Source organism: Trachymyrmex cornetzi, unplaced genomic scaffold (genome assembly GCF_001594075.2).
Source record: "Trachymyrmex cornetzi isolate Tcor2-1 unplaced genomic scaffold, Tcor1.1 scaffold16, whole genome shotgun sequence".
In the NCBI taxonomy this organism is placed as follows: Eukaryota; Metazoa; Arthropoda; class Insecta; order Hymenoptera; family Formicidae; genus Trachymyrmex; species Trachymyrmex cornetzi.
In genome coordinates this window covers 4233853-4261670 of record NW_017296201.1, presented here as the reverse complement: position 1 = coordinate 4261670, position 27818 = coordinate 4233853, and the positions used below count along the sequence as shown (strand labels likewise).

The following is a 27818-nucleotide window of genomic DNA, read 5'->3' as shown; positions in this document are numbered from 1 at the left end:
TATTCAGTTAATTTTACTCTAAGCATCTTGTACTAATAAATATAAACAAGTATGAGTAATTTACAAGATTCTAAATATAAAGAGAGATGTTGGAATAATCTCGAAAAATGTTCTGCAGTTCAGCTATCGTCTGATGAATCGAGAATCCCAAACGAACGAGAAACCCAATCTTCCCCCTCTTCTTAGTGCTGCGAGTATTTTCTCACTGTGCGAAATTACTATGCCTCTCAGTAACTCTTCGATTTGCGTTTCTCAGCGTAGCTCCAAGCACCTGAGACAAGAGGCGATGTGAGAAAATGCAAAATCGGTTGTCTCGACTTGTCTTGACTATGCGCGACGACTTGACGAAGTGCGATGTCTGCTCGTTCTATACTTTGATACGAACGAACGGTTGTATATAATATTTCAGGGATGCGGATTTGAAAAGATCTTAAGAAGTGAATCATGTGAGAATCGCAATATACAAGTAATGCACATATATTTTTCTCGAGCACATAATATTAGAAAATATTATACGGCTTTTGCAGTCAATGCAAAAGTTCTCTTGCATATCCTCGTCATTAGTAATAATGTTCGTTTTAAAAACTTTTTTACTCTTTATCATATATTACCTTGTTAAAAGCTTTAATTAATTTATAAATTCCACTCGTTCCAATAATCCGTGGTATATATTACATTTACCCTCGAAAAAAATTAGCGTGTATTTTAATTAAAAATTAAAAAGTGTATTGATTTCATTGTTAACCGACTGCCATTGTTTCGAATGTTGACGAGGTGTTTGTGGGTCGTTGATTTATTTGATCATTACATTAAATAGGGGAGTAAAGCCGGACGGTAGGGAACTGCGAAGGGCAAGACCGTTAATGAGAAGCTTTAATTAACGCACCTTTACTCATCGAAGCGGATATTTGTAACCTCCCTCAGAAAATCGATAACTTTTGATCTTTGGGTCTGCGAGCAGCGCCGACTTTTCGCTACATTTAATTCTATCTACCAGGATGGGGGTCGATCTTTACCGAATGATCGATTGTGAAAACCGCGCACGTTGCGCATCGTCAACGAGACAAACATTAATTCGGGATCTCAATCAGCGTAATTTACTTCCGAGACGTCGTTGGAATATTCCACTAGTTGAAATACTTCGCATGTCTATACGATTTATTCATATAGTTCATTTAGTTTTATTTATATAGTTTATTACGACCGTATATAGTGTGCTATTTGTAATAACTTTATGACAGTACATTGTCAAATTTATAATGTAAAATTACTTATTATGAGTTATTTCTAATAATTTCTATAGACTTCCATTGCTCCTTCAATAAATTGTTAATTTAACTAAAACAATGGAGTTGCAACAATTTAATAATAATTTAACTAAAAAATTGCATTAAATTTTACTCAAATTTAGTTTATTATTTACGTGCATACATTAATATGGATGTTGTTTATTTTAAACCTGACCACAAAAATGGATCGATTTATATTTTGACAAATATAAAAGTTAAAAATAATAATAAATTATTCAACTTAAGGAATTGGGTTACTATTGTTCTTTCGATATCTAATAGTGTAATAGCTATAAATAATTATGCATATATTTAAAATAATTTTTCTAGAAATATTTTTAAGAGATATAAAACTAAACATTTCAGACTACATTTTTACGAGAGAAACGATGAACGTCAGAAGAAATTATTTAATTAATATCACATTACGTTTATATCACAATTAAATATCGCCACGGTCATGCTCGTACCATAAATACTTCGTTAATATTTAATATCGTATGAAAATGTCACAAAGTTCTTGAATTGACGATAGAATAACGTAGGTGTATTGATCGTGATATGAACAACGTTGCGAACAATGTCGACAAACTTGCAACTTCAGTATATATTTGCCGCGGATGATTGGACTGTCAATTTTTTGTGGATTATGCTGCAAGTCCCTCATAAAGCGTACAAATTGGAAATACCAGCGCATTCCTCATTCTGAATTCCCCGTTGCCGAGCAACCGAAAACAGCTGACGCTGATTCCGATAGCGTTATCTAGTGCATTCCATTACTAACAGCAAATTAGCACATAATTAGCAGTCGCGCCATGAGCAGTTGCGTCGGGAACATGTTAAACTGTAACCTACTTATTGAAATAAATTCAGTATATTCTGTGTAATAATGACAACGTATCGACTAGAGATTGGATACTGAAATTGGATCTTTCATTTAATTTTACGATTAATGCGTGCGATACCTAAATTTATGTATAATTGTAATATTATTGTTATTGAAACGATAACAATATTACAACCAAAATTATACAATTATGGTATCTATATCGCGATATCATTAAATACCTATTCAACGAGCTTAAAGCGAAATTATAAGAAGATAAATTTTACTCGTTGCCGGAGTTAATGCATTCATTTAAAAATAATGTTTGTTTTCCCCAAAGTCGATTTTAAAGAAATTTTCCAAGTAACTCTTACCAACAAACTTAGGCGAAAGCTTCTCCGGCGAATGGTTGTACATTAACTGATATGGGTCGAAAGGAGTCCGTTGCATCAATTATTCCAAGTCTTAAAATGGAACTTCTTCGTGCACGAGATGATGATATTATGCTTGATTATAACATCTACTTACAACTAGAACTCAAAAAGTAACAGTGGATTATTTTCGGGTTGCAGGCAGAATTCGTTGGTTAGAAAGAATCGATATTCTCGACTCACGTGGCTGCTAGCTGCAGGCATCTAAATGCCCCACCCTTTGCCAATGAATCGTATTTCAATAGCACAATTCTCAATTCAAAAAATAGAAATAACGTTCTTCTTTCATTGGTTATTAATCTCGTAATAAAAGTTATTTAACTTAATTAATTCTTAATAAATCCGTAAAACAATTACGCTAAAATAGTTAGAATATACATGCGGCGTCAAACTTTGTCGTTACATTATCACATTGTAAGGTACATAAATGTATTTAGTTCTCTCGCATATTTGGTGAAAAGCAGTCTAATGGCAAAATTTACTACTGTTGTATATACAGGGTCTTTCGCAAATCGTGGTATAATTGGGAATGAGGGGATTCTACATGAAAAAGTAATAAGTCTGTATATTAAGCATACGTAATGAAAATTAGCAACAAACATTTCAACACCGAGTATGCAATATAATTTTAAACTGTGATCTAATTAACGGAGTACGATATCTGTGAAATGATAATGATGTTGATGACAAGATCTATTTGCGAAATATTTTCAAAGTTTATTGAAGCTACTCCTTTGTAGAGTTAGTTATACGGTGATCAAACGATCGTCTTTAACGACCTCTTTTACCCTTTTTGCTATTCTACTCCCGATTCCCTTCCTTCGCCATTTTCACGCCGCGCCTTCCTATGCGAACCCTCCCTCCTCTTCCTTCTCTTTCTTCGTTGCAGGCGGGAATGATAGCCACGGTGGATCCAGGTCGCGCGTAAATTTCCGGAATCTTAGCTGATTTATCACCGCTTGAAATATAGGTTGCTCGCCGGAAGGAGGAGAGCCTGGCGCGTTCACAGGTCATGGCACAGTTTGCTTTCTACCTCGTCCCAGTGGCTTCGTCGTCGTTTACCATCGCGGTTCGAACGTTGCTGCTACTACTGCTGCTGCCGTCATTGCTGGTATTAGCTGGTGTTAGCTCGTACAGATGCGCATGTAGACAGCCTGCTGATTCCAACCCAAGGTGAACTCGTGTTTTTACAAGGGGCTGATTCAAGGGTTGGAGCGAGGGTCGGCTGCGTGAGGAACGGGTAGAGAGCGGCAGACCTTAGCCGGCAGACGTGGCTAAGGATTTGCTAGGCAAACACCATCGCGGTGTTAGGATAACAAATCACTGCGAGCCGGCTTTCGCCACCGACGAGGCGCCGAATCCACCACCCAAGTCTCATGTTCCACAGTGCTGCGACGGAGAATATCCGGTTTCCAAGCGTGTAGGAGCGTTGGTTGACCACTCAGGCTTGCTTTTGTGTCTGATACAATACGTGTACAAGCCACGCACGTATTCCGATGTATTTTCTAAATTTCCTTTAGAGAGGGATGTAAGAATTTTATGCTTCCTCTTTACGTATCCTTTATGTATCCTACGTTTCAGAATTTAATTATTTACAATTTTTACTTTGCTGTTTGTATTATATATAATTATATCAAACGAATACTTCCTCAAATAAATCAAACATCACATTTCCTCCTTCCCCAGAAGAAGGGGAGTCTGCGAAACTGCCGACTGTTCGTAAAAACGCGAAGGAATTCCGCGGAGGCGTGGGTGCAGTCCACGCACGTATTCCATCAAGAGCATAGTCCGGAAGCTGGCAGAAGGGTCGAAGGAGGGTCGCCGGAACCATACTTTACAACGGCGTGCCATGGGGCCAAGATAAATGTACTTCGAATCGAATGTGTTCTCGTTCGAACCAGCGTAGAGAGGGCCAATGTCATTAAGGCTGCCTTTATCGGTCACATTCGGTGCGATTTAGATCGACGTTCTCCGATAAGTTTCAGGCAGTCTTATACGACTCGTATTGCGCAAAACGATTGGAAGCAGTTAAGGAGGGAAAGAACGATGCATATTGGGGTGGAATACTATTTTTCCGTGGTAATCTACCGCGACATCGTAACGTTATGTATAAACACTGAATTGAACAATTTTATTAATTTAGATTTGATCGAGGTGTCAGTATATTTCATGTAGCTCGATCGTCTTCGAGACAGAAATCAGATTTAAAGATTTGTCGAAAAGTGGCTCTCACTTTTATACAATGAATACGGCTTACATAAGAAGTTTTGACAGCAACATAACGATACCACGTTGATCACGACACACTTAACCACTTTTCTGTATCGACGAGGACAAATAAAGTGCTAGAAGCTAGTCTCTCAAGATAAAAAGAGCGTTGGCAGCTGCCGACTCCCGATCAACCTTTGACATTGATCGATCATCCTTCACTAACGTCATCAACATATTTCAGCTATTATGTATATCTCTATAAGTTGCTATGCTTATCAGGAGTTGTAATTGTTAGTATAACACGCGTATAATGAAACGCATTAAAATGTTGATAGAATGTTCTTAATTCTGTGAATAATTTAGAATAATTACTATCTAACAAAAATACAATAGTGCATCATATATATTACTCAAATTCGATTTATTAAGGTAAGATTGACTTACTGTTAAAAAAGGAACTGTCTTATGTACTAATATATGATAACGATATAATCTCAAATTATTAACGTACTTTACATGCAAAATACCGCTCACGAATTACTATGAAAAATCATCGTCATCTTCCTCCCCGATCGAATGCACCGATTCTCCGCATATTTTCTTCGTCACGCTGGTAACGCCACATTGTTCTCCACGACGTGAAAGAAATCGCCGTTGCCACGCTTGCCCATTTTCGTTATTCACCCGGCAACGCGACATTTCTCATGCGATACTGCATGCAAGCTCATGACTCCGACCATCAGATAGTCAATGGAGAACAATATGTCGCACTTTGAGGGATTTCGTACAAAGGTTTCGATCTCTCTTGTATCTTCGTAACATGAAAATGCCATCCTACAAATCAACGTTATTCGAATTTATGATGAAACAGTATTTTCGTGATTCTGCACTTGCTTCTACTAGTAGATAAACATTTAAGGCGCAATTATTGCAGGTATAAAGAGGTAACTCGGTAATTCCAATCTGCTTAGTTTTGACTGAAATTAATCTTAATTTTTTAACGCTTTTTTATAACATAGATTTTTCTAACTTTAAATGCTTGTAAGTCAAAAACCATTTTACTTTTATAGCCTTTGTTATTATTTCTGGATTCTTTTGAACATTCTAAGACGAGAATCCTAATACGAAAATATCGAGGTTATAATAGTTTTTGAATTACAAACTAACTTTAACAAATTATAATTCAAAAAATATTGTAGCCTTGACATTTTAGTATTAGGATTTTCGTCTCAAAATTATCTCAAGAATACGTTCTTAAGCGGAAATGCAATAGTTATGAAACACTCTATAATTACCCAAATGGTATAAGTACCCAAATCGTATATTTTTTTTTAAATTTTGCTCAATTATGACAAATATTTTTTAATTCAAAGTTTCTAATTTTTGCAACACTATAAGAAGCCTTTTATTTAATTTTTCTAACAAATTTTGAAAAAAAAAAGTTTTTTTTATTGTAATTTTTTTTATTAATAAGATACATATATTTGCTTGTTACTGTGCTTGTACCAATTGAATTAAAAAAATTAATAATTTTTATAACAATATTTCCATTGAAAAAATAAAATTTATAACAATATGTTCATTTTTATGAAAGTTACAAGCGATCAAATTGAATGACGTACGTTGTACTGAATGACGTATGTTATACAATGCATGAGTATGCTGTCCCTGTATAAAATAAAGCGTGGCATTTAAGGATTAATATAGACTCAAATTTCATTATCTATTTTATTCGAATACGTTCACGCGTCATCATCCGCGATAGATGGAATGAGTAAAGCTGCAGTCGAATACATCATTCGATTTCAGATTCGGAAAGATCGAACGGGAACGCGTGCCTCGCTTCTTCCGACGACTTTACTGAACGGAGAAGTCGCGCGGAAGGATTCATACGCTGTCGTCACAAGCGTCATTCTCGTCGTTCCGTTTAGGATTGAGACGTTTGTCTTGCATCTGACGTTGCGTCTTACTCGCGGTGAGATAGGAGGGAAACCGGCGAGCACTCTCGAGCGGAGGCTTGCCGGGTCGGCGCTGCATGTGACGTCTAACGTAACGCCAATAACTCACCTACTACACGGAAGCCCTTACCGGGAGAAAGGAGGGAGTAACTTGCTCCTTCGCACCAAGTAAGACTCACTCCCCCCTTACGTACCCCCTCCGTTACATCCGCAACCCTCTCTACGCATCCCGTCTCTTTATACTCCCGCCACCGCCACCGCCACCACCACCACCACCACCTCCGCTTCATCTTCTCCCCGCAATCACCTCGGGACGCCCTTGGAATAACCCTATGCACCACCAAGTTTGCAAAGGGATGAACGAGAAATTACAGGGAGGTTTGGCTAATTCCCTTCTCCCCCCACCACACCCGGCGCCATCGGCTCCCGGCGGGATCGGTAATTACTCGCCGAACACGAGGCCCGATCTGATCATTAATTTACCTCCAATTTCGAGCTGTTATGCTTTCCTGTAGAAGCCACGGCCTGGCCGGGAGCATTATTTTGGCAACAAGTACTACGGTCGATAGGGACTATCGCTCTTGACGAGGAAATAAAGACTCAAGCGTGGAAATGTGGGTGAAATCTGTGCGTTCGTTGTACGTGTCCGGGACGACGCGACGCGTCTCCTTTTTTACGGCGCACATGTACCGTGAGACCGCATCGTTTCTTTATTCACGCCGTGAATCGCGTATGCAACGACGCGACCCGGCTTCAACCGGTATTCACCATTGTCGACGAGATATACCGTTGGCGGAGCCTCGCGAATGAAAAATTCGAGCCCGAGCGAGTAGTTATATCGGCGCCCACCCACTACGTTCTCTTCCTGGCTTGTCGGGGTATTGCGTTTGTATTTATATACAGCGATTCTTTATCATATATCGCGGCGAACGCGCTACTGAAATGCAGATAGAACAGCCATATGTAGTTACATGTATGTATATTCATCGTATTATTATACAATATGCGTATGAACGTTGCATTACATTCTGCAAGATATGTATGATATTTCTCATTTAAATCATCAATTTCATTAAAAACGTAAATAATGAAAATCTCATTTTTTCCATGAATGGAGTTTATCTAAATTGTCTCTCTTCACAGTATGAAATATTGGAATACGTTCTCTTTATAATGCGAGACGATTTAAACAGAGTGGAATGATATAAATGACGTGTTTAACCGTAGAATAATACGATTTGTTACGAGATTGAAAATCTAGATTACGGTCGACGGGATTTTCCCTTTGATATTGTTCCGCTACTATATACGCGTGGACGTGTATTGCCGGGCAAGAAAAATCGCCTCTATGCGGCGGACAACGTCTGCAAAATTACCCACGGAATATCCGATAACAAGTGTTGCATGGCAGTACCTCCATTCTTTACACTGTACAAATTGACTCTTTACGGGACAACAATAACTTATTGAGCCACCGTTTGATCGCTTGTTATTTCCCGAGCATTTATTTGACTACAGTTGTGCGACATGAATAGCAGAATGACGAAGTAAGAGAATAAAGAGACGGAGGAGACTTTCCGCGCGAAATGACACTTTAAGAGTTTCCACCAGTGGAAATTCTGCAGACGAAACCGGCGGCGCGGCGTCGCATTTTAAAGGGCGTGTATTTTTCTGTTTTGCGTGCATGCGTGCGTACGTGCGTGATCATGCAGTTCAGAAAATTTAACGATGGTCATGATTTTGAGCGGCCCCTCTCGGTGAAAACGGCATTAATGTTGATGGGAATTATACATTTATACTCGCGGATTACCTTGTTTCCGCGAGTTCCCGTACATCGCTCACGCGATTAGTCGCACGTGAGCGGAGAGCACCGGCCGAAATACAGCTGGCACCGCTTTATTTCAGCCGTGCGGTTGTCGCTTATCGAGCTAATCTCATCGTCGCTGAAATCGCCCCGGCGGAGAACAGAGGAGAACAGAGGAGCGGTAAAACAGACGTGCGTTATATAGGTACGCGGCGATGCAGCGACGCGAATAGACGCCGGATGTAGAGATAGTCGCAGCCATTCTACGGCGTCCGTCGAATGTAATTCAGCGCGAGCGCGCGGGACGAGAGCCGTAAATTCGAGGATTCTATGCAAGATTGATGCCACGGGGTACTTCGGCGGTACGAGCAGCGTGAGTAGCGAGAACCGGGCGAGAGAAGGCAGGTCGATAAAGCGGAGGGGCGTGCGGAGTTTAAAATTCTTCTCTTCATCGTCAAAGTGTCGACCAGCTCGCTCTTTGCATCGATAAAGAATTGCTAAAGCGCGAAGGATTATGTCGAACTCGGAATCACTTGATACAAAAATTATATTATAGATATTTAAAAAGTATATTTATATAGGGATGTGTGAAAAAAGAAAACGACGAATTCTACCTTTGCGGAGATCTTCCCGTTTATTTCGAGAGAGGAGAATTCGTTTTCTGTATTTCGTGCGTCTCGGAAACACAACGAGCGAGAAGCCCTTCGTCATAAAGGATTTGCTCGAATATCTTGACGAGTTTAGTCGCGGAAATTCAAGGGTCGAGACCAATTACCTCGAGCCAGAGATTTCTTCCTTTCTTTCTGCCTCCTCAATTGATTCCTCGTATCAGAACGCTAATTGTTGTTCCCTTTCTCCTCGTTTTACTCGCGGGCGGTATCGATTTAGCGAACCGGCTAACTGCGGGCTGTTAACGGCAAAAGAATCGTGTCAGTTCTAGATATCTGGCACAACGCCTGAATCCAGTTACGCATTAATTTCGATTTTGCGAAGCAGCAGAGCGTTCACTCATTCATAACAATTCTCTTTTTGTATCATTTGTATGCTTCTAATGGTTTCACTCACTGTTGTAAAATATTTCTTTGATTTCTGTCTGTCTAAAAATTGGAGGTAAATTGTTTGATAAGCAATACGTCTTTTGACGTTCTATTCTTTCTATTTTTTTTTATTGCTTTCCCATAAACATATATTAATTTATTTTAATACGGCTAATTTATTAAGCTAGTAATTGTAGCATATTATAAAATTACGAGGCATTAAAAAACGGAAAATTTCCACACACAATTGATTATTTATTTTTCCGTTACATTGTCACGCAAAGAATGTCATATTCCGAAAATAAATTTGTTACGGGACCGATCGAGTTCCTTCTAATGTTATACGATAGTCCCAATTTTTTTCCGATAAAGAATTGAAATTTGCCCCATAAAGTCGGATTTATGGGCACCTTCAAAGTCAGTGGTGCCCTTTGATCAGACCTATGGACCATTGACCGCTGTCCCCTGCAGCACTATCTATCACGTTCGGAAGGCAGGCGGTCGTCCGTGTAACAGCAGTTAGAGGATTGCAGATAAGAAGAATCTTGGTATAAAAAAGAATCGGAGAATTCTGTCGAGGGAGACTGAAATGTTTTAGGAAGAAATGTTCTATCGATTTCACGCTATTTGCCGTAAATCATCATTTTAATCTGTAGTTATGTCGTCCACACGATGCCTACTCGACAAAACGATAGACGAAAATAGAAAATTATACAAAGAGTTACAGATTGAAGCGATGATCGGTAAGAATAGAAGGTTGAGTTATCAAAGAGATTACAGTAGAGTATAGAAGTAGTGGAAGTGGCATAGACGGGAAGATGAAGGAACGGAACGGAGAACAAGATCAACGGAGATATACCCGCAGGTTGACCATGGGGAATCCCCCGGAAGCTCACCATGGTGAGATACGATAACATCTTAACTACGGTGACTGTACTACACCCGAGCTTCTTGAATCCCACCTGTAAGTCGAACGAACCTGTCAAGAAGGGTTTAGTATATCTTCCTTGACGTAAGGCAGCGTATTATCTCGTTAGTACACTTCTAGTTGACAGTTTTGCAAAAGAAAAGGGATATTAAAAATACGCTTGAAGCGTAGCGCAAAGTCTCGTGATAATCGCTCGCTATCCCATAGAAATGACAAGAAGTAAGATACGGTACAAAGGACGGAAGTGTATAGAAGAAAACATTTCACACGCAATGTTTCTTTCGTCCTATTTCCGATCGTCTTTACTTCACACAAAGTGACGCCACTGTAAGAAACTCGATGCATTCATCCCTATGTTGGTAGCTACGTTTTTATCGCCTGAAAGTCCAAGAAAAGGAACAATGAAGAAGATATACCACATAACGCACCATTTTCGGCAACGACCATTGTAAAGAAAACTGTATATGGTTGTGGACGCGATAGTTGGCGGTATAGTCGATTTTCTTGGCAAACGAGTCTGAGACGATGGACTCTTTCTTCGCGAAAATAAGTCTCCGTCCTGAAAATATATTCTATTCGTTTACTTCAAAAACAAACTGTTTATAAAATAACAAATATATTTATTATATAATTATTAATATATTTATTATGTAATAAACAAATATATTTATTATATCATTATTAATATAATTATAAATATTAATTTTATTTAAAATGTAAATTATAACAAGATAAAATAGTATTTATATCTTCCTAAATTCTTTAGAGTTAAACAGTTTAAATAAAAAATGACATTTATAATATGAAATAATGATTATAATATAATATACATATTTTTTACATTGTAAGATCGATATGACGTTTATAACGACGCTGAGCAACGAGAAACGTGCATTTATATACGAGGAAACGGAATATAATCAAGAAGAAATGAGAATGATGTCGAAGAAAAACGATAGACAAAGCGAATATCATTCTTCGTTTAACGAGGAAAAGTTCTCACTTATCCCTTCTTTCTGAGAAGTCGTGCCGAAGAGTTCAGAACTTCTTAAGACTTTGTCCGAAATCCCACGGAATGAAGAAAAATTCCGAACCTGATTCATCGAACGGAAGTATACGCGCCGATGAGACGCTCGCTTCCATTAAATGTCAGGAAAGAAAATGGAATTAGCGGACGTCTCTCATGAACAAAGTGCAAAGGGAAGTATTCCGTCGCCGCGGTTGTTTCTTTCTCGGGGAAAAAGTTCCAACCTCGCTTCGTTGCTTAGAAGTTATCGCGCGGAGCTGTGACAACTTCTCGAGACTTCTGCTAAGAATTTCACAAAATAAAGGAGAGCCGCTCTTGGTTGGAACGGTTGCTTAAGAAAAAAAAAAAAAAAGAAAAAGGTACAAACGACTTGACGTTATACAGTATAGCGAGAGAAGCCGTGTGCTTGTGAATATAAGCGAAAAGTAAGAAGCGAGAAATTGAGATGAAGATTTGAGCGCGTATTATACCGAAAATATAAAGCAGCTCTACAATTTATTAGCACTAAGAACAATACCGTGTTTTATTCGTAAATAAGCAATAAATCTTGTCATATATAAAAAAAATATATCCTTTTAAAGCCACCCACATAAATATAATATCGGCTTACCGATATATTGATTTGAAGTCTGCATTTCGTATTCTCTTAGCAAGAAACTTCTGGATGTAATAAGTGAAGATGAATCGTCGAACTGAGAAATACGAACGTCATACTCATACTTGTTTGCCGTAAATGCATCTTTTTCTTGAAGGATCGGAAACAAGGGAGAAAGTAAGAAAAATAGATTCGCGTGTATCTCAAGTCATTATCGCTGTAGGCGTTACATGTGAGACATTTATCAAAAGAAGAATTATTATCATCAGAACAATTATTATTGTGGTAAGACGTGTTGATCCCGAAAAGGAAAAAGCGCTAATCAACGCGAATAACGTTGACGAATTTAAACCATATTCAGCAAGACGAAAGTTTTCTGGTGTCTTGGTGCTAACTGTTCGAAATACAAAATACCTGTCCTGCAAAATTGTCGTCGAAAAAAGATCTGTAGGATGTCACGTAGCTGGCCACAGCGGAAGTTCAAATGGAATTACATGGCGAGCTCGAGCGAGTAATAATGGCGTTTGAAAATAAAAAGGAATTCCACCACGAACCTGGATCGATAAAGTCGAAACTGTGACAAAAAAGACGATGTAAAGGAAAAAGTAAAGCGACGAAAAGTTGCGAAAAATATTACACAAATAAGTATGAACAATCAAATACTCTTTGTAGTTTAAAGCAAAAAAATCGTTATTCACAATTATTAAAAAAAAAGAGAGGATTGTCATGTGGAAACAGCAATACTGGACAATTGTATGTCTCTTTGCTTTCGTGCGAAGAGATACCAAAAAAAAAAAGAAAAATAAAAAGTAGAGACAAAGAATAGGAAACAAGTGGTTGAATAATTCACGCAAAGACAAACATCGGAGAAAAATCGAAAGAGAAACGAACGGTAGACTCTCGTAGAAAATCAAATAAAGCCCGGGAGAAGAAGGGAAAGTGGGAAGCCCTGAAAATCAGATATTCGCACGTTCTCCATCTCTGTAGAGTCGCGAGTGATTGTAGGACTTTTGGAACTTGCCCGGTGGACACATCGCAGGTAAAAGGAAGGGTACATAGGTAATACCGTCGAACAGAGAGGGTATATTGTCACGTAGAACGCCGCCGCGGAAGTACACAAGCTCTTCCGCCGGAAGCGGGATGGGAAGGAAAAAAAAAATAGTGCGCTGGGTGGAGAAAAAGCAGAGATGAACGCATTCCGCACGCAACATCCCTCGCCACCGCCACCATAGTCGCACCTTCTGAAAGTTTCATGAGGTTCGCGCCGATCGGGGGAGCTTTTTATTCGCACGGGGCGCTTTGCATTTTTACGACGAGACTATAAGGTTATGCGTCGGGGCCGTTCGGCGAGACCTTTGAGATCTTCTCGCATAGTACAAGGATCCGGATAGAGGGATTCACTCAGTGAACTCAAGGTAGATATCCTTCGGATAGAGCACCCGGTGGACATATTCGGTAAGAGGTATAGGTATAATCGGAGAACGTTGGTGGCATAAACGATTGTTCATCTACGCCGGAGTGGTCACTGATCGCACGTGCTGTGATATGTAATAAGGTCATTTACGTGCAACTCGGCTGTTCCGACACTCTTGATGCATCAATTTTTATGATTACATTCAATTAGGTAGCTACTCACATTTTGTCAAAATCGAGCTCGTTTTGTTGAATTTCAAAGCGAATTCTATCACTTAAGCATTACGTCTTGTACAGAATTGTATGCTTGCCTTGTCGTACCTCAAAACTTCACTCTATATCTCCGACGCAAACTTTCCGATTCTCTTCCTTCCCGCAACATCGAAATAAGTCTATTTGGCACTTCCTACCCTCCCTCTGGGCCGACAGTGCCTTTGAGCGCCGCCGAACTCATTCTTATTCAGGAAATCCGTATTCTACGAAACTCGCTGTTTTCTTCGCCGAACTCGTTCGTTCCTCCTATCCGTCCCGCCGTCCATTTCCTGCCTTTTCCGGTGCAGAAAGGTTGAAACTTACGATAAGTCGATCGGTCAGGTGCGACCCGAAAAGAAAGCTTTCAATGGGTACATCTCTTCCGAGAACCAGTAGATTCAATGACGATACCGAATCGGCGGAGTTTCCACGTTCCCTAACCATCCTTTCCAACTCTGTCGAACTCGTTTTCCTCGGCAGAATCACACTGAACGCGAGAAAGTATAAAAAGTTTAGCTCAGTCTTAAACTAAGCATCTCACTTCTGTTTATACGATATCTCGTGATTAAGCATACCTCGTGTCATAAAAATGAAAACAAGGGCTTTTACTATATATGCCGTTAAATCATAATAATTACAGCTTTTAAAGTAACTTTTTAATGTGGCTAGTGGCGTAAGCGATGTGCGACATTATTATTAAAAGCGACGGGACAAACGTTAAAAAAAAAACTATAATACTGGAAACTACATTTATTTTACATTCATAGGGAACCCGAGCGTTTTCTAATGAGGATGCAGTATACGCGTACGTGAAATATTGTGCCGCATCGCTTAGGACGCAGCTGGAACGCAGGGGGCGCGGGGCGACTTTAAAAAATCGCCGACCGTGCATTTTAATGTAGACTCGCAAACAGGAAGCGATGCAGCCTCTTACGTTATGATGTTTATCCCGCTACACGCTAAGCAACTCTACCGCTATATATCGCGTTACATTAAAACATGTTTCAACTACGGCTAACGTTCCCTTTCATTCAGAATATACAAATATTATCCTTAACAAACGATGGCGAAAACGATTGCAACGCCGAGATATTACAATATCCGGCTCCCAATATCCGGACTATTCGAATAGAAACGCTGTAATTTATACCATCGTAGAATATATAATTAATAAATATGTTATATTTCTTCCTATAACTAATTACTTACAGTAATAATGTTAAATTATATCCAATTTGAATTATTTTTAATTATTTTTATAGCTCGCCACTGCTCTTAGCCAATATGTTATTAATTTGACTAAAACATTGGAGTTAAACATTTTAACTCAAGAAAATATATTAAGTTTGACTAAAATTTTATTAGATATTTATTGTATGCATACGTAATATGGATGATTTACTTTGCTACTAACCACAGAAATAGATTGATTTACATTTTGACATATGGATGTAAAAAATAACAAAATTATTTAACTTAAAGAAGTAGATTATTGCTTCATTTATATTGAACAATGTACTCTGTTAAATCTATAGTGTAAAATTTAACTTAATGTGAGTCGCCACTGCTCCTACTCAATAATATCGTTATTTTATACTAAAATAATGGTTATATTTGACACTATGGCGACTCACATTACGTTAAATTTGACACTATAGATTTGAGTACAGTGTACGGCGCAGAGCTGGGCATATATTTGAAATACTTTTATTTAAAGCACATTATTTGCAATACAAATGTATTTTGTATTTTGTACTTCAGAGGGAGAGAGAGAGAGAGCACATGAAAGTATTACATATTTAAAATCAAAAGTTGAAAGTTTTTTGTATTTTGTATTTCGAATAATAAGATTGAGCATCAACCTTAGTATTTGAAATACAAAATACAAAATATTTTCATGTGCTCTGTGCTGAAATATAAAATATAATTATCCTACAAATACTATTTTTCAAGTAAAGTATTTCAAATTCATGTCCAGCCTTGATGATGTACGACATATATACTTATAATAATTAGCGAAGACACAAAGATTTTATTTGTAGTGCATTTCTAAAAATTAAAACAAAAGAAACAATAAGTTAAACTGAGATTAAAGTTAATCTTACATTGATTAACCGGATCTAAAAAATGTCTGTTTAATTTTAATTTAGGTTTAACTACACTGTTAGAAATGTAACCACGAGCCTCCTTTACATGTAAATGAAGCTCGTGGTTATATGAACGAAATTAAAAGTAATGTATGATTTAACTGAAAATTAAGTTACAGTAGTTACTTAATTGTAATGAACGTGTACATTAAATTTATAATATTTAATGTACTTTTCATAAAATTTTATAAAAAGTACATTAAATTTCATAAATTTTCATGAAAAATACATTAAATTTCATGTACATGTACACAAATATACTTTCGTTATAAATAATACATGAAATTTAATGTAATGTCATGAAATTAAGTTCAAATCGTGTAACTTAAAAGTATATTAAATTTCATGACATTTTTAATAGTGTAACTCTTCATCTTTTTTTAGTTTTAATAATTAAAAAAGATGAAGAATAAGTTGAATCGAGATTAAAGTTAATCTATATTGATGGAAACGGGTACAAGTCATATAATAATTACATGTTTATATCTTCATCCCTTCAGAATTCCGCGGCCGTCCCCTTACGTTTGCTGTGCCACATAAAAATCTATCGGTATATCATCATAATCCCTTACGCCTGAATTCCTCGCGATCGTATTTGCTTGCTCCGCCAACAGATTTCTTCGTCGCATAAAAATCCATCGGTACCCCTAGCGCGGGCGCGGCACATCCGGGAATCGAGCCCGGGCAACGCGACGGCGTTAAACCCAGAAATCACAGACACAGCTGTTTCCGGTAGTGACCATAAAAAAAAAACAAACTGTGCGCGAACGAAGAAGCTGCTCAATAAAACATAAGAGGGTGATCAAATAAAACCGCCGGCGCATCAGAGAGTGCGAAACGACATAGAACCGACGAGCGAGAAATCGCTATGCGCGACAAAGACGGACGATGTTGGGTAGCGCGGACACCGACGGTTGGAGAAAGACGGAGAACAAGAAGAGAAGAGACGAAGACAATGCATATCGATTCGCAGACGCGGGAGCAGCGCATCTGCCCGCGTAGGTAGATCCAACGTTCCCTTCGCCGCGAGCGAACGAATGAATGAACGAATAGATGGACAGACAGACGAGCGAACGAACGAACGGTCGAACGGGTGAGCGAACGAATGACTCTTCCTCTTTCGCGGCGAATCGCGCATACCGTTGGCGCGAAGAATCGTGAAAAATTCTGAAAAATGTATCTCTCGCTGGCTCACCACACGGCACGATATCGTCAATGGTACGACGCCTTCCATCCTACGGAATTCCGGACGCGGTTCCAGAGGCGAAAAACACGAAAAGGGTGCGAGACGATGGGTGCTACATATTTAAGCGCTCGATCATCTCGCCGGTCCGGTGAATTCTGACAGACTGATCCGGAGCAAGAGAGACAGAAATAAGAGGAAGTCAGGGAGTAAGAAAGGGACAGAACGGGAAGCTCTCGTGGTGTGAATTTTTGAATGGCTGGAAAAAGGCTCCGCCCGCGTAGTTCGTAAAAATGATAAATGAACAGCGGTTTGTCCGAAGCGATCGATTGATGTATAAGCGGCGTAATTCGAATACATTGTTAATTTAAAACGATTGCGTGTAACACGGAAATGTTAGCACGCAATGGCTCGAGTATCCAGTTGATGGTTTCACGAACGAGTAATTACAGGTTTCGGTGAAGCTGGAATTTTTTAGCAAAACGAAATGGAATATTACCGTTACGTCGGAATATAGAATATTGTCTGGCTCAGAACGGAATCATTTCCGAATAATTAAAACATTGGGAATGACGCGCGCGCGTACGGCATATCGATTGCAATCGATATTGTTAAATCATCCGCGGTTGTACAAACGGTGCTTCGCGACACCGATATATTTATCCGTTCTCTATCGTTTACGCGAATACCGAATCTCTATTTCTATTGGCCGATGCGAACAAATGGACTACGCTCAGCCGATGACTTGTGCAAACAGACGCTGACCAACTTTAATTCCTTCCGCAAATCGAGAAACCGATTGCGGATTTGCGAACCTTCCATCAGATATGTACGCTTGCCAGCTTAATCGTGTCTCATACCTTTCAGACTGGTCATCTCGTCCCATTCGTAAAATATGAGAAAATAAATTGGCAAATCTCTTTCGCGCTTTACGGACGGATATTTCAGTTTGACGATTCGAGCTCAATCAAGATCCGCGTTTATGAAGAAACAGCTATAGCTTGTAATAAATGTACGAATACACAGATATATTTAAACCACTAAGTACTTTCGTTTAATTAACATCAGCAAATATAGATAGAACACATACATATACAAAACCAACGTATACATATACGTATATATGTCGTTTTCAGTCTTTTATCACTGCGTTCATTAAAATCGAAGAGTAAAATCGCCGAAGGTATTGTGATATTTGAGGAATTACTGGGCATTATTTGACAGAATTGTGTATCATAATAAGGTATGAGGTTATACAATACTAGGGCATTACTAGCGCATTAATGGGAATTATTAGGGCATTTACTGTTAAATATATAGTGTCAAATTTAACCTAATGTAAGTCGCCATTTTCCTACTCAATTATATTATTATGTCATACTAAAATAGTGGTTATATTTGACACTATAGATTTAACTATGTTAGTGGACATAAAAATTGGGCATTATTTGAGTATTACTGGGCACTAGTAAGAGCCATAGCACACAGAAAAACTTAAATATTAAAACATAATCAGTAAGCGAATTGACCAATCACAGTAGAGTCCGTAAGGCCATGACGTAAGCAGTAGCCAATCCAATATGTTGATTTCTTACTGCTTACGTCTTGCTGCCTTAAGTTTTTTATGTGCCATGGCCTTAAGCATTGATGTACACAATTTTGGTCAGCAATTTATCACTCGATCTTAATCGAGATTAATATATTTCGATCTCTCGTATGAATCTTTGCTTCGGCGAATTAAGTCGCATTGCTGTCGCATTTGAATAGAATTTACGCACGAGGGATAATACTATAGCAACATGGAAAACAATAAAGACGCCACGCGCGTCCCCGCATAGGGTTTATGCAATGAGATCGCCGCTCGTAATTCCGATAAACACGATAACGTTGACCACCCTAGCGACCGAAACAATTTATAAGTCCCTATCTCCGACGGGTCGTTTTAAATTATGTAGCTCTTTTATTACGATGAAAGACGATCGTCCGGCTGAAAACACCATTGCGACCACCCATGGTGTTCGTTCCGCTTACACATACAATATCAAAATGACGAGGGCCGACGTGAGTGTACGCGCGCGTGCACGCATAGCAATTAATAATACGGACATCATTAACGCAAATTCGAATCGCTGGCTAAACCTAAATTATCAGGTGAACACAGTTGAGCGGCCATGATTGCGACGGCTGAAGACAGGAGCGAAAAGCAACAAAGTACAGGAATAAAGGATAAAAGACGACAAAGCTGTATTTTTCTTTTACGACGTTATATTTTACTTCTCACCTGTATCTCGGTCGAAACGCTGCGGTTGCGAGAGATTGATTATAATGTCACGAATCTCGGATGTACTGTGACGCCATTAATGTGATCTTACGCTCCATATATTTCTCCTGTCTTGTCGTTATCGTATAAATTTTGTTATCCATTAAGATGCGCGCGCGCGAGCGCGTCGCACGGGGTAAGATGTTAACGACGATGTGCTAACGAGGCTGGCAAGACCTTCGCGATATCGAGCCCTCAAGGAAAGACCTTGTTCGTCTAATGGATCAATTAGTCCCGTCTAACGGGCGTCCAATCAATGTCAATGAATACCCATTATCACTAAAACCAATTGCTAACGATATTCGTAAGGGTGACGCAGCGTCGCCTGGCTGGATTATCATTGCCCGCCAGCCGAGTCCCGATAGAAATACCGCATCGTATCGAGATAACCATAACGAGCCGTGAAAACGAATTTCCCCGTCGACGGTATAGCGGAGAACACCGACAAAAACACCTTCCTCGTTTTGGAGCGACGGACAATGCCGCTTATCGGTTTGCCCATTATCCGAATTTCAATTAGCCGTCTATATCGTCGCGATAGACAGGTACGCATGAGTACAGAATGTGCGAGGATAAAAGGGTGCGGTACGTCGTTGAAATGCGGACGCTTTCCGCGTCAAAGGCCATAAAAAAAAGTAATAATAATAAAGAAAAAAATATCGGGCAAAATTTCCCCGACAAAAACGCTGCCGTTATTTTGATGGATTATTACGAGAGAACGGATTACGTCGACATGTCGGTACACAAACGCGAGGTTCTCTCCATACAATAAATGCGGATTGTCCGCGGAGGCGCGCGCGAAACGCGCGTTATCAACGGTCAGATTATCTCTTTCCGGGAAAGAGCTCACGGTGAGAGTTTAACGCGAGTTCTTTTCTTTCAGTTATGTGTAATAGAGGCGAGTAAGCTGGTAAGCGCATGTGTTACATCTGCTAACTTTGTCAACCTGACATTTACGTATGTTAAGCCGTCGAGCAAAGACGATTACAGATCTATCCGACACAGCTATAATTTAATACAACTACGTGTCGCTGATACTTATTGTCTTCCCCGCACGGAGTTTTCATAAATATTAACGTGTGATACTTTGACAAAAAGTACTAGAACTCTTCGAGCATGTTTAACATGCAGTACGAAACACATGCTATCCAGGAAAAGCTTACCGTGGCGTAGAGTCGTTGCCGATCCTCGTAATCCTTGTTTCGAGGCTGACACTTTACTTGCTCATTCACGATGAGTTTCATAGATACACCATGTTTCAATATGCACGCGTTAAAGTTTCGATGAGTCTCGACTGCTCCGAAATCCTTATCCACGTTCGCCACGTATTTGCACAAATCAGCGATTAATAACGTTTATCTCATCCAAAATTTTAATAATCTGTGTACATCAGTAAATAAATATCTTTATCAGAATGTAGAAACGTATTTATATCTGCAGAAACTAATTACACTCCCTTGCGTTTCGACTATTCAATACTGATCCTTCCTCGAAATGAAAACTCGCCTCTGATTACTGTAGATTCACCGCGTTTCGTGCAAAAGTATAGATCGCGGCGAGAATAAGAAATTTTTGGAAGCGCTATGGAATAACACAATCCCGCGTTCTCGGTAGCGAATTATCGATATTAATTCTAGTCTGTGCTTCAGACTGTTTGAGGTCGTTTTGAAAACTCGGAAATTTCGTACGTCACCATTTTATCGCGTCGTAGCCACATTTTTGATATACCTCGGTGAGGATCTCGCGACACGATTGATGCAATCGATTTTCGTGCGGACGACAGGAACGACAGATGTTCACCTTCACTGATAGGAAAATCCGACGACCGAGCGACGAGCGATGCAAAACATCCGCACGCTTCCCGGCGACTGGAAGGGTGGACGAGAGTCGGCGGCTCTCGGGGGTGGATTGTGCGCATGCGATATAAACAAACCGTAAAGAAAAAGCCAATATACAGGGTGGGAGACTCCGGCAGTCTCTGGTGTATTCAAGTAGATGATATTATAATATACAATGGTTTGGAACGGTAGTTCTATGTTATAAGCGCAATGAACTTTGGCACTTCGGATATCCGGAATATCGCGCGAAACCAATAGGAAACCAGTATCGAAATCCCGGTTTCCGGAAAATGCAAATCATTCAACAAACTGAAAAAAAATTCACGTCATATGTAAAATACAGGATATACGCCGATGTCGTGTAACAACAGCTACGAGTATTTGTGTTTTTGAGGGCGTTTAAAACCGTTGTCCAAATACAATCGGTTTCAACGAAATGAAAAATGCGCAAAAACGATACTTTATTTTATCCACTTACCGCGCGAAAGGATTTTTCTTTTTTGAAACTTCCAAATCTTACGTCTTTCGAGCATGCGATGAATCATTGTTAAGGAACGTGTATATAATTTTAACGTCACTTAGCGGTGCGATACGTACATTATGTTTCGCGCTCATCTGACATATTATCTGCTCTATCACTGACAAGCCCGTGCTATTCGTGCACTGATACAACGCATTCTGCGCTACTCCGTAGGCTTGCACTCCGTCTAACCAACAGTCTGTTGTGCTATAGATCCTCGCCTTCTCCGTGAATTGCGGTCTTAGAGCAGATATCTCAAACGACATTTGCAGTACGGTATAAACGTGCACATCGCATTAACCCTCTCGCGGTTACGAAACCGACTGAAACCAACGATAACGTTCTATTAACAACGGTGATTACTGCATACGATGACGATATCAAAATTGTACAGAGACTTATCATTAATAAATTACCTAAAATAGAGGATCTTACAAATATAAAGTAGATACATATCTGATTTTATTTGTACTTTATTCTCACTCGCGCTCGCCTGAACATTGAAGGACATAATTCTCATACGAACTCATTAAAAGATCCTTAAATTAAAAAACTATAAATAATACGTCCAAAAGAATATAAAAAAGAAATCTGTATTGTTTAATATATTTTAAATTATAAAAACATTAATTTTTTACGTTTTTATTGGTTTGTAATTTTTAATGTATTTTCTTAGAATTTAGTTCAAAATATTAAGAAACCTATTATAAAAAATAGATCAGAAAATTATTATGTCGCAATCACGTTAAAAAATTAAACAAATGGAATATATTTATTAAGTGTTTACTTTAATATTAAATGATATTAGTAACCTTTACAATAAAAGATATTACATTATTATTTTTATTTATTTATTTTCTTTCAATATATGAAGTTTTTTAATAATAATACAATCTATGTATGATACAAAATAATGTTTTCGTGTCTTTTAAAAAGATATCTCTACAAAATCTTTTAAAAAGATATCTATAAAAAGATTGAAAACTATTTTTACTATATTCCATAATATTATAATATTACAATATATCAAAAGACAAAATTAAATTATAAACCACAAAAAAGTTTCTTTTAAATGATTCATATAAATATCGCATATTTCTAGAGGTATAAATATATCTTAAGCAATTTACAGATGATATTTTTTGTTTGGTTTATACACATATAATAAAAATTCTAATTGTGTTAACATAATATAAAACTACAATATATAATTACACATTTTCCAAATCTATATGCACAATAAAGTAATAAAAATGAATATTATTTTAAGATAAAAATCCTGATCAATATTCGCGGGTACAAGAGAACCGGATTTTCTTTTTAATTACGTTGTAAAAATTTGTTTATAACAAATGTTTTTTCACAGCTTTACATAATTTTAAATAATATAAACTTATTCTTCGGATTTTGATCTTTAAAATTGTTTAAAAAAATTGTTTAATTATATTAACTTTAAGCAAAGCAATATTAATTTAAAATACATTTAGACCCGCGAATACTAATTAAAAAAATTTCAGAATGAATACCGGTTATAGCTAAATTAACACAGAATAATCAATTTTGCAAGTGAAGATCTAACTTATAATAGAAGGTACAAATTTCATAAGGCCGTTCATGTTCTATATATGACAGATAATATTTATCAATGTAACACTTCTTGAGGAAAGAAAGGGATATACAAGAAATTTGAATCAGATTGATTCGCGACAAGATTTATGTGCAATATTGAATGGTATCGATATATATCTATTCAGAATAAAAATTGAAACTACATCAAATCGGCAGTTTTGCAACAAATCACAGTCATACGTAGCCTTTGCATACATTTCTTACATTATATATCGTTACCGTTCGACTTTCTCAGCCTAAGTTTCAAATTCAAATTTTATAATATGAGTGTAGTATCGTAATCCAGATCATTATCACAAAACAAAATATTTGAAAGATAATTGTAATCTCATTAAATAAATTAATCAAATAGAATATATTTAAACGATGTTTTAAAATTCACTGTTAGTGCTAAAAATTTACATTACATGTTGTTTTTAGAAAAAATAATATTACAATAAAAACCGGGCAAATTAGAGCTAAAACACGGTTGTTATTTGTGTTCGTTATATACAAAATTTTCCTTTCTATTTATTCAGATTACATACAATAGTGGATCAACTATTGTACGTAATATGAATAAATAGAAAGGAAAATTTTTTGTATAACGGATACAAATAACAACCGTGTTTTAGCTCTAATTTGTCCGGTTTTTATTGTAATATTATTTTTATTAATAAGAGCTCGATAAAATTGTTTTTTTGTTGTTGTTAGTACTGGCAGTGAATTTTGGAACATGGCCTTAAAAAGTGTCTACTTTAATATTATATTGATAACTATTTTACAATAAAAATTATTAACATTATTTTTCAGAAATATATGCAGATTACATTATTGAGTAATATAGACGCTTATACATATAATAGGAAATATTTTTTTACATTTTTCTAAAATGTTTTTAATATGAAACAAAATTAAAAACCATTTTTGTTACAATAAATATTATTATATCCAAAGACGTTGAATTATTGATTTAAAAAATTTCACCGAATATCATATACAAATATAGCATTACTATAAGCAAATGTGTCTTAAATAATACCCTAATACATAAATATAAATTTTAAACAATATTTTTTATTTGATTGTTTTATACAGATATACCTATAGCAAAAGTTTCAATTGTGCTAATACGGTGTAAACACGTAATTGATACACATTTGCAAGTTAATCTATATGCGCAATAAAGTAATTAAAATTTTTGGAAACTACTTTGAGATTATTAAAAGTATGTGATATGTTGCATTAATTTAAAAATCAATGCAAAATATCATACTTTGTAAAAAAAGTGTTGTATATAATTATGTGTGAATGTACACATAATTACATATAAAATATATTTTCTTTTTCTGAAAATCTAATTTAGAGTTAAAATTTAGTTTAATTTTCTATGAATAATACGTAATCGTTATTTAATCAAAAGTAGCATCTTCTTTAATGAATTCTTCTTTCAAGATATCAGATAATATTGTAGGATTATTTTTAATTTTCTCTAAAAATTCTGTGGTGTTTATGAAATCATCTAAGTGTAATTTGATTAATTTTTTTGCATAACTCGCCAAATACACTGCATTGCTACTAATTGCAGAATCTAAATATTTTAAAGCATTCTCTTTTGTTACGTGTTTTATTATACGTGTTTCACACATTACTTTAAGATCTTTTATATTAAATTTATCAGCTGCTGAAATGAGATTAAATAATATATTTTTATGTGTATCATCATCTGCACCTAAATTTAATTCAAACAAACCCCTAGTTTCTATATAGTATATTACAAGCTTGAAAATATCATATGTTATATCAATTATTTCTATTTCCTCTTCTTCATTCTCTTTTGAATTACACTTTTTTAATATATTATTAATGACAGAACTGGCCGCACATATTAATGATTTATTTATACGAAGACGTTTTCCATCTACTACAAACGTCACGAATAAATTGGAGTTATCGGAAGCGAAATTATTCGTAGCCGTTAATTTTGATGTCACTGGTATACATTCAAACACTGTATTATGTGATATATTTGTATATGATTGAAACATAAAGTGTACTGACAGAGTGTTGTTGGGTAAATATGTCGTCTCGTTTAGGCAAAGAGTTTTGACACATACTTCATATAACGGATCAATATTTAAATGAAAGGTTTTCCAGTTTGTTTCCAAAACTTTTCCCTTAGTACTTTGGATACAAATATTATATTTGTTAATATCAATATGATGTTTGGTAAAAGTTCGAATAGAAAAGCGTAATTTGTGATGTTCCTTATCAATGCACATCTTAATGAAGAAATGATCTTTAATCTCAGTAGATATTAAAGTATTAATAAATCTATAAATGTTCCAAAAATTAGCAATAGTCCATGCAAAAGTATATACTTCTGTATTACATTCTGTTCGGCAATCAAGATACGTCTGTATTTCTCCCTTATTTTTTGTGGACTCTATGATGCGCATTTTGTCTGTAAACAATACAAAAAAACATGCACTTAACAATTTCTCGAATAAAAGTAAAAGGCCTATACATGCCTCCGCGAATATTGGTGCGTAAATATTTGTAAGATGATAGACACAGCTCGATAGGTATAATTTAAGTATACACTGTGATTTGTGCACTGAAAAGGATTGAAATCCAGAGTTGAAACGTTTGCGTTTACTTTAATTTTGTTTGATTCCAATTGGTTTGTGAATTGTATTCATTGCGCTATGAATATACAATTTTCGCAGCAACATTCGTAGAGGTCCATACAGGCATATTTACATTTATCAAATTCATTTTTGAAGCCACTATACTATTACTATTTTATTTTATTTCAATTTAATAATTATTCTTACATAAAATTGATTAATTTTGAAAACTTTTATTATTATGTTATAACCTATACATGCACGAAGTGATTTTTTAATATTAACAATAAAATCAAAGCTGTAGATGTGAAAGCTACTGCATTTATTGCATTTAGTATATTTACTGTCTCTCTTCTGTAATGATATTTAATAATCTTTATAGAAATTTAAGTTCATTACAGATTAATAGTTTTATGGAAAAGAATATTTTATTCTATTTTTTAAATATACTTGTGTTAAATATTTTCTCTTTATGTAATATACTTCTTTCCTTGCATATATTACATTTTCTATTTCTGTATCGAAAACAATATATAAAATATAGTAATACAAAGAATATAGTATATATTAAGTAGTATATTACATAAAACGGTTAGTACAGAATTATATAGAAGTTTAGTACATAATAAATTTTAAATTTATAATTTTTCTTAATTTATCCTGATTTGCGATAATGTTTCATTTTTTCTAGAAAATTCTTAGAAAATTTGAATAAATAATATCTTAACAACTTTGAAATTAGTTACGAATACGTTTGTATTAAAAATATCTTTACTCTGTTTACATGTAAAAAGATATTTTATTCCAGAAGAGATATAATATAAAATATAACCCTACATACAATGTCATACAACAGCGATAATAATAGAAATAATGGCTGCGTTCAGCAGGAAAAGCAGCTTTGCAACTGTTGTAAAATTCTTCAATATGATTGGTCTTGCCCTTAGTTCCTCATTGGATCTAAATGTATAAACCAATCATATTCAAGAATTTTACAACAGTTGCAAAGCTGCTTTCTCTGCTGAACGCAGCCAATGATAGCGACAGAAACAAAGGAATCCAACATTCGAGAATGCACATGTCAAAGCACATAGGAACGTAGAATAAGGCAATAGTGATAAATTTCCGACGAGTTGGAATTCTGTGTCTGTCGCCTTATAGCCTACAAATCAAAATGTTCAGATTTTTTCATTTTATTTATGTACGCTAACCTTGAAGCAAATAGAAGAGAATATTACAGTCTATACGCGATCAGATTGATTTGACCTTTAATTTTTTTCGCGGCATTGTTCAACAGACGGCGACAATCATATATCACTTATTTCTATACTATTTCTACACGGAGTGAATTATCTTTTAAAATTCATCCTGAAAATATGGTAGTTGTGGTACAATACAATATTTTAAAGATTTTTACCATGCACTTCAGTAAAATCAATCAAACTTATTTTATTGTACTTTTATTAATGAATGAGACAACATAAAATTTTTCGAAATATAATAATGTCCCAGAACTACCATATTTTCAGGATAAATTCTAAAAAAAAATGTTCTCCAAATATCGCTATTGCCTTATCTAGAGCTTTACAATATACGTTAATGTAACGATATGTAAAATAATTATCATTTATTTTGTTAAATAATAAGAAAATATCATATTGACGCTTTACAATAAGAATCGCACTTAAAATAGAATAATAATAGCGTGGCTTACAGATAAATTGAATTATATCATTTTAGAAATAAGTTAAAATCAATTTTTACAAATAAATACATGATTTGATACGATAGTATTTAAAAT

General features: G+C 36.3%; 1 protein-coding gene across 1 annotated transcript in view; it reads right to left on the bottom strand.

Annotated features, from left to right (window-relative positions):
* The window catches only part of Sema2a (Semaphorin 2a), a 344149-nt gene extending 323498 nt beyond the window's left edge, over positions 1-20651 (bottom strand). The window contains exon 1 of the mRNA XM_018503972.1: positions 20585-20651. The gene's annotated coding sequence lies outside the window, so the exon portion shown is untranslated. The remainder of the gene's footprint in view (positions 1-20584) is intronic.
* Between the last annotated feature and the right edge of the window lie 7167 nt (positions 20652-27818).